Here is a 9,456-nt window from a genome sequence, read left to right on the forward strand (position 1 = left end):
GCAATGGTTATCATTTGAACCTTATTCCATGAGACTTGAGGTAAGATGCAAAGAGCATTCTTTTGAGTTTTAAACCATCTGTAATTAAGTTCATTATTTAATCATTATTGTTGCAATTATTAGGTATTATAGATAATAATAACCCCATGAAATTACCTTTTAGTAATTTTCGTTTCTAATTGGTTAGCATCTTTTAAGTTTTAAAACCATTTATAGTTATAATTAAATTCATAATAACGTTGATTAAGTTTTTTTTATATTTAATTATTATTATTATTATTATTATTATTATTATTATTTTTATTTCATATGATGTTCATCAACTATCTGATAAAATTGCAAAAAAGGTTGTAACCTTATTTGTATGATGTTTAGCAATTACTAAACCAAATAATAATGACTTAATTATAAAATTCAATCAAGTAATCGGTTATGGAGAACTTGAAATGGAAAAGCAATGTAAATATGAGGAAGGTGATGATGTTCAACTAAGTCAAATGATTTAATTCTTTATCAAGTATTTAACAATACTTAATTTATAAAGTTATCAATTTAATTGTATTTATCAATTTATACTCATGTAGAAAGACTAATTCCCTTTACTAACTTCATTGAGTTGTTGTACTATAAGCATAATATGTTGCAATTATTTAAATTTGGTTGGAACCCTTGTGAAATGCTTTATACGATAGTATAGATAAACGCAATCAATTTAAATCTTTTGCGCGGGTTGAAAACATCCGAGCCCTTAAAGTTTGCTGCCCAATCCTGTCAAACAATACCTCCTCAAATATTTCCTCTGCATCTATATTGCCTATATATAGTATCAATTAAATCACACAAAAGCATCATATGTTTAAAAAAAATAGTAAAGTAGAAATTAAAAAAGGAAATACCAATAGGCCAAATAAATGTCTATCTCCAAATGAATAACTTTTCTCGTACCCACCCTTTTACACCTCCATATACATGAAGCTGCAAAAAGGAAAAAGACTATAAATTTATGAACAATTAAACAATACATTGGTAAATGGTTCCAGATACTATAGTCATGCAAGGGTACCTTGATGAAGTATGAAGTGTCTGTCTTTTTGTATCCAATAACCTGTGTGTATACTTTATATGTAATATAAAATCATAATTTGAAAAAAAAAAACCACTAAATCACCAAAAACATAATAAAACATCAATATAAACTCATAGATTATGTAAAAGAAAACTGTTATCCCATTTGAATATTTTAAGAAACAAACCAAAGTTTTTTCGAATAAATGTTGAAATGGGTATAAAAGAACACACCTTTCCACCAAGATAAATAAATTTCATATCAACTTATCTCTTTCTTTTCGACTCTAACTCGCACAATAGTAGACAAAGGAGTTGATGTTGAGTGAAATGGTGAACTTATAGCAATGATAGGAGATTCCTTAATCGGTCAAATTTATTACATATTGATTGAAATTGGACCTTTGGAGTGCTTTTGCGGTTTATCCCAATAGGTTTCGTTTATTAATTGCATTTAAGAACCGAACTTATTATTGTATTATTATAATTAATTGTGATTATATTCTCATTTAATTATTTTTTTTATTTTTTAATATTAATGTAGAAAGACCATTTCACCCCTTACTAACATCATTAAGTTGTTGTACCATAAGTATAAAAGATTGTAATTACTTAAATTTGGTTGGTATCCTTATGAAATACTTTATAATATAGTATAGATAGATAGATATAGATATAGATAATTATTTTTTTATTTTTTAATATTAATGTAGAAAGACCATTTCACCCCTTACTAACATCATTAAGTTGTTGTACCATAAGTATAAAAGATTGTAATTACTTAAATTTGGTTGGTATCCTTATGAAATGCTTTATAATATAGTATAGATTAGGTTCTAGCATTAATGTACTGTACTATATGTTAATATGGTGTTTCATGCATTGCTTTGTTACAAATTGTGTTGTTTTATTTGTAAATTATTATTATTTATAATAATCTAATTAATTTAGCCAAAATCTTGTTAATAATATATTAGAATATATATATATATATATATAGTTATTTTAATACTTTTATTATTTTAATATTATAATAATAATTCCTTTTTTTTACTGTTTAACTTTAATTTAATGATTTTTTAGTATCACGGGGTGGGATAAGCTTGGTGTCAACCGGTACTGGTATCGAAAATACCGGTACGGTCTTGTTTGATATCGGTACAAATAGTAATTTTAATATTTTAATAATATATATAGTTTTTTATATATTTTTATTATTTTAATATTATAATAATAATTCTTTTCTTTACTTTTTAACTTTAATTTAATGATATTTTTATGATACTTATGATCTTTCGATTTAAATTTTATCTTAATCTATTAAATTCTGATACTAATATCATGGATAAGTTCTTAATATTTGATATCATTTGGATCCCTTTACCTATTTTTTTATTATATGTTTTCTTTGAAAATATATTGTTGTGTTTTTATTACGAATTATATTTGAGCTACTTTTAATATATTAGTTACTTCGAAATTTAAATTTATGGTTACCTTGTCAAAGATCATTTTATAGAATAATCATAAGTTTGGAATAATTATCTTTAAACCAATTATTAAAACAAATTAAGATCAAAGTTAACTTTAAACTAATCTACCTTTATCTATAATATATTATTTAGTATAATGTGTTATTGATGATATTAATTTTAATGATTATTGATATATAATTATTTTATTTTATTTTATTTTTTTATCTTATCTCTTATTTATTTAATATAAATTAAATGCAATTAATAGGATTTTTATAGGATGATGCATTTAAAACAACCATAAATTTTGGTTTTAAAATAGAACATATAACTAAACTTTAGAATATATATATAGATCAAAGTTAACTTTAAACTAATCTACCTTTATCTATAATATATTATTTAGTATAATGTGTTATTGATGATATTAATTTTAATGATTATTGATATATAATTATTTTATTTTATTTTTTTATCTTATCTCTTATTTATTTAATATAAATTAAATGCAATTAATAGGATTTTTATAGGATGATACATTTAAAACAACCATAAATTTTGGTTTTAAAATAGAACATATAACTAAACTTTAGAATATATATAGATACCATATCTATCATATATCAACTCTATTTAATGATCATTTCTGATTCTACGGTTTACTTTCAATTTTATATTACCCCGGTCCCCGTTAATGGTATTTTCTCTCCCTCTTATTTATGTGTATTGTTAGGCCTGTAAACGAATCGAACGTTCATGAACTGTTCGTGAACTTGTTTGACGAGAAGTTCGTTTATGTTAGTTTATTTAATAAACAAACGAACATGAACACACATTGTGTTCGTTCATTAATGTTCGTGAACGTTCGTTTATGTTCGTTTATTTATGTTCGTGAACGTTCGTTTAAATTTTAGTAAATACATAAATAGTTATAGAGTAAACTGCAATTTTACCCCCTGAGGTTAGATGCGATTGACACCCTTACCCCCACCACGAAATTTTTGTTGTCTAACTCCCCCACGAATGCGAAACGCTGCAATATTACCCCCCGGTGTTAAAAAACTTAACAGTTCTGTTAACTGTGATGTTAAATGACTATATTACCCTTTCTTATTACCCCCTATGCTTTGTTGTAAGAAAACGTATTGCCCCCCAGTGTTAAATGACTATATTATCCTTTCTTATTACCCCCAATGCTTTCTTGTAAAAAACGTATTACACCCCTCATCCCCTCTTCTTCTTCAAGCCAACAACCATCACCCATCATCCTCCCAACACTTCTCCGGCGACCTTCTGAATCGACCAGCCAAGAACTCAGGTCACCACCGAACCTACACCTTCACCATCGCAACCGTCGTTGCCGCTGTTCAAGTGTCGCAGATCTGAATCGTTAGTCGGTTAGGTCATTCTGTTCAAGTGTCGCTGATTTTGAAATTAGCAAAGGGTGTGGAATAACTAGAATAGCTGAACAAGAGCAGAATACTGATCACTTCTCACAAAATGCTTTTCCTCTCCAATCTGCAAAAAGTTTATAAAGAAATCAATATTTTTTTTTATCAAAAAATAACACCGGAGCGTTGTTTGATCTTACCAGAGTAAGGCTCTTGAGTATAGGGCAACAACTTATGAGACATATAAGCATTTTGTTGGTGATGCTGAAATGATGAAAGCATAAGGTTGTGAGCCTCTCAAACCTAAAAACGGTTAATTGAAGCTGAACAACATAGTTCTTGAGGTTTATATGTGTTAACCTCTTCAAAGAAACGAAGAAACTGGGTAACTTATAGGCAGAATGACCCAACCCAATGACAAGGTTAAACTTCGCTGGTCGGTTCAGAAGTGTCGTTGATTTTGAAATTAGCAAAGGGTGTGGATGTTTAATACTTCGATTCAATCTGATTTTGAATTTAGAAGGGTGGTGGTTCAGGGCGGCGACCTACCGGTGATGATGACTGTGTGCGGCAGAAGAGGTGTCCGACGGCGATTGTAACACCCCACACTTTCGTGCGTTGTTACTACTCGTTATACTCGTTACGCCTAACACCAGAGATTCGGATCATAATGTAACTATATCGCATACATCGCTATAACGCAGTATATTCGAATAATTACGCATACCCTATCGCTATTACTAAGCTATTTTCGCAAATAATAACACTCACGATGACGTTGAGTGAGGACCTATTCTACCCTCCTCGATAGCCGTGAGGTGTTGAAACGTAAACAATTAACGCTAACAAAGACTTTCGGGTGAGTACCATGCCTCCAGCCGTCGTGACGATGATGGCAATACGAGCAACTAGTACCCCGTTAATCACTGTGGCACAACACATCACATCGAAGAACGCACTCGAAGGCACGCGTAACTCGATTATCGCTGGATTGGAAATATAGATACGTATATACGACCCTTTTTGTGATTAATAAATAAATAAATAAATAAATAAATAATTAGGAATGAAGACGAATACCCAAAACTATCGCAACGCTTAACAATCAAGACGGAACGCCAAAACACAACTCGACGGAGGTGTCCGATCGGACAGGCCGGCCGATCGGACAAGCCATCCGATCCAATGCACCACTTTCACCTCCCTTCCCCTCCTTTGCCTATAAATACCCCTCAGTCACATCAAGAACACTTGATGTGACTGCTCTCGTTCGACTAGACGTTCCAGCCCACTTTTCTCTCGATTTCTCGCGATTCTTGTAAGTTTCCAACCTAAATCTTGTACTTCTATAATCTACATTCAATTCTACACCTTTCTACCTTTTAAATCTCAACTTTTGACCGTGAAATCCCTGGATTTTGGGCATTCTAGGGTGATGTCACCATGGAGTTCTTATGAACTTCAAGAGTGATGTCATCCATGAAGAACGACTCGGATCTGAGTGATTTCCATATGTTTTTACATAAATCTTGTCTAAATCTACGTTTTCTAATCAAGGAGTTATGTGATTTCTATGGATTTGAGGTGTTTTAAAGATGATGTCATCATAAGTTCACATGAACTTCAAAGTGTGACCTCATTTTTCCATAAACAGCTCGAATCTGGATGTTTCGCATGTTTTTATAACAAATCTCACCTAAACCTAGGTTATCTAGCCAAAGTGCGTGTGTTTTCGGGTTAAACATGGGAAAACCATCAAGAACGGCCAGATCTGATGGAACGGGGTGGTTCCCGGCCATTAGAACGGGTCGAATTTGATGGGATTTCAGTTGTTTAACACAATGACACCCCATCTCAGTCAAATCACCTGTAATCTTTCCAAACCCATCAAGTGTGACTTAATCAGGACGTTGGAACGAATTGCCGTCCGATCGGACTGCTGTCCGAACGAACAGCAAACAAGTTCCAGCCGTCCGATCGGTCAACATGTCAACCGATCGGACAACATGTCAGCCGATCGGACAACATGTCAGCCGATCGGATAACATGTCAACCGACCGGACGAACCCCAAAGTATCGATGTCCGAACGAATCAACTTCCAAACCTTGGTCCTTTCGCCACCAATTAACGCGCTACTCATCGCTTAACAATCTGTAACCAGGGTAACTCAGACGTACTCTCAATCGATCCGAATCAAGTTGTGTTTACTTGTCAAATACGCACTGTGAGTATACTTGAACCCTTTTTGCTTATCGCACTTTTGGGTGTAACATACGTTCTATCGAAAATCACATCAAATGCTAAAACTATTTATCACTTGCGAATGACATACGTGCATAGTTATACGTGATGCTAGTTGCATATGTGCTAGGACTTATGCTCGCGATGTCCCGCCACAACTAGTATAGTACTATTGCGCCCGACGGGGTCTAGTTATGCCATCGAAGAATCGAGCATCGAGGACTTAGCTGGTAGTATCAGTTTTGTGAGTATATATGTCGTGTATCCCATTTATGTATGTAGGAAATTCGCAACACTTTTAATCTGTTATGCTATTATATATCAAACCTGTATACTCGCCAATACTTTTGTATTGACATTATTTTAACGTATGTTGCAGGTTAGATCGCAGGCTATCTCAAACCAAGTTAGGAAGTCTAGAAACTCACTTAAAATCTAGGTTGTCGGATTTGTATTGGTCGAGAGGACAAGAAATCTGTGATAACGTATGTGATTGTATTATTTGTTAGTATGGGATAACGAATGTAATAAATATTATCGCAATATAATTGTTATGGATTCTCTTGAGCAATCTGATTCGCCTAGTTCCGCACCCTAATGATTCCGCCATCGGTTGGGGTGTGACAGATTGGTATCAGAGCCATAACTATAGGGAATTAGGCAAGACTCGACCTAGTCCGGGTCGACGTCTTAGAAACTGACCTAGTCTATAGTCTAAGTACCAACGGGCCGACTCGTACGAACCCAGTGGGGTTTGTATTGGGCTTACTTGATACTCTCGATCGAATTTGCTAAAAACGACAACTTTGTGTGAACACCGCGTACTACCGCTTCACACAAAGAACCCTTTCCTAAGGCTGAAATATTACTTAGCCTTTCCTAAGGCCGACACAACCGCACATGTTTTCAAAAATACTCGCATAACGAAACCGAGTGAGTCAGTCGAGACCAGGTGTGAAAACCAAGAACTCTCGATGAGATCGCTCACTCAACGCATTTCTCTAGCACGAGGACCTTTCGTTGAGTTAGGGGTGACACCCATATCTCAACAAAGACCTCCATTTCGAAATTCTAGTGGAACTCTCGGATTTATTCGATGAGCACAACCACAATTAGGAACGAAGCTGTTAAGATAGGGGTGAAACCCGTACCTTAATAAGCCGTTCCACTCTCTAAAATGGTTTTCGAAAAGCTCTCACCAAGGACTTAACTATAATCGCAACTCGAGCCACGCGATGACTAGGATGATGAATGCCATGAGCTGCATCCCAGTGGAAGCATGAGTCTTCTAGGTCAACGCGCGTGCACGAACTTGTTGGGTATAGTTGGGTTACCTTGGGTAGTCGACGCCTAAACACCCAGGGCATTCTATCGAATTTCTAGCCTACAAAACGCCAGTTTTACTTATTCGTGCATACAATTTAATTTTTATACATTAATGAATTCTCGATTTATCGATTTTATGCTCCCTGCTTTACGAACACACAACTCGCACAGCCATCGCAATCTAAAATGAAAACCGAATGTTCGCAACGAAACTAATGCGTAATCTCTCGCCTTCGTTCTCGCTCTCTCTCACCTCAACGCGTCCTCGCGTATTCTAAATCAACCTGCATGTGTATAAGTACGAATTACATATATATATATATATATATACATAATAACAAATGAGTCATTGTGTGAGAACCTAGGAATCTCGTGCCTCCTATGTGGCTCCTATGTGAAATCTAATATATTATACGTTACAAGTTTTGATCGCGCCCAATCGCATCACAAACTCAAAAATCATTATGATCGAATCTCACTCCAAATATCTCTCTGTCTAGATGCCTTCCCAAAACTCTACCTCGAGACGAATGGCTAGGAGAAGAGCCAAACGAAGCGCCGATAAGAGGATTGCCTCGCTTGTGACCAAGGAAGTCGTCAAGCTCATTCCTCAAATTGTCGCTCAAGTGCACTCTTTCAGCAACTCTCGAGCCTCGAATGACTCTAAGACGGAAGCGCCGCAATCTGCTTTTCTCTACAAACACTTCAAAGCCTGTGATCCGATGGAGTTCACGGGTGAAGGAGGTGTTTCTCAATTACTCCAGTGGTTCGATTCTATCGAAGTTACCCTTCGTCAAAGTGGGTGTCCCGATAGTTTCCGTACTACTTGCGCTACCGGAGTATTTCAATCACGAGCGCTTGACTGGTGGACCGTCGAACGCAACAAACGTGGGATTCACGCAGCTTACGCTCTCTCCTGGGATGAGCTGAAGGAGCTCATGAAGGAAGAGTACTGCCCTCCCCACGAAGCCCAGAAGCTAGAAGACGAATTTTGGGAAATCAAGCAAGTCGAAGGTGACAATGCTGGCTACACCGCAAGGTTCAAACAGCTTAGCATAATCTGCCCAAGCCAAGTCAACACTTCAGAAAAAGCCATTCCGAAGTACATTCGCGGCTTGCCTGAGTGTGTGGGTGATTTTGTCGAAGCTGCAAGACATGCTACCATCGAAGAAACCTACCGTTTGGCCGCAGAAATCAACGACAAACGAGTCCTGGATGGATTCTTCTCCAAGAATCCTGTCAAACAAGCTCATCAAGCAATCGTCATCAATTCATCTGACGATTCTTTTGATGATTCTACCGACAAATCTTATGAAGATTCCTCCGAAGATGCCTCCAGTGAATCATCAGACGAATCCGCCGACAACACCGCATCATCCCAAGAAGATCAACCTGACCGCAAACGAAAGACCATGAGCCCAGACTCTTCAATAACTGGGTTGGCGCAACCAGAACCTCTCCAAGCAGTCCCAGTATATTTCAAGCGTGCTTACAATGGACCCCATCCCCTGTGTCTCAAGTGTACGTATCATCACTCGCCAGAAGCTAATTGTCGCTACTGCACAAATTGCAACTGGTATGGTCATCATACACAGCACTGCCGCGCAGGATCACAACCTTGAGGGATTTCAGCAGCAACCGCAGTCCCCGCAGAAGTCCCCCACAACAACGTTACTTGTTTCTAATGTTGTTGTAATGATACGACTTATCGCCGTCAATTTCTTTTTATGTGTGAAACTTATTCTATCTTTCGACACATGTGGACGCTATTTCTCTCTTATACTCGCGTACAATCTGTGGGCTAACACTATGTACTATATAATGTATTTTACTATATAATGTATTTTACCCTTACAGCACTCTTAGAACGAGGTACGATAAACGTGCGAGGAACAACTGATCGCGGGTGCACACGGGATTATTTTGGTCAGTGCACGGGGATCGTAGTGAATTTTAA

General features: G+C 36.0%; 1 long non-coding RNA gene across 1 annotated transcript; it reads right to left on the minus strand.

Annotated features, from left to right (window-relative positions):
* Nucleotides 1-579: 579 nt before the first annotated feature.
* LOC110863900 lies at nucleotides 580-975 on the minus strand. Its single transcript, XR_002549459.2, has 2 exons — nucleotides 897-975; nucleotides 580-814 (listed from the first exon to the last, which is right to left on the minus strand). It is a non-coding gene; the product is annotated as an uncharacterized LOC110863900 (long non-coding RNA).
* Between the last annotated feature and the right edge of the window lie 8,481 nt (nucleotides 976-9,456).

This window comes from Helianthus annuus, chromosome 6 (genome assembly GCF_002127325.2).
Source record: "Helianthus annuus cultivar XRQ/B chromosome 6, HanXRQr2.0-SUNRISE, whole genome shotgun sequence".
Classification (NCBI taxonomy): Eukaryota; Viridiplantae; Streptophyta; class Magnoliopsida; order Asterales; family Asteraceae; genus Helianthus; species Helianthus annuus.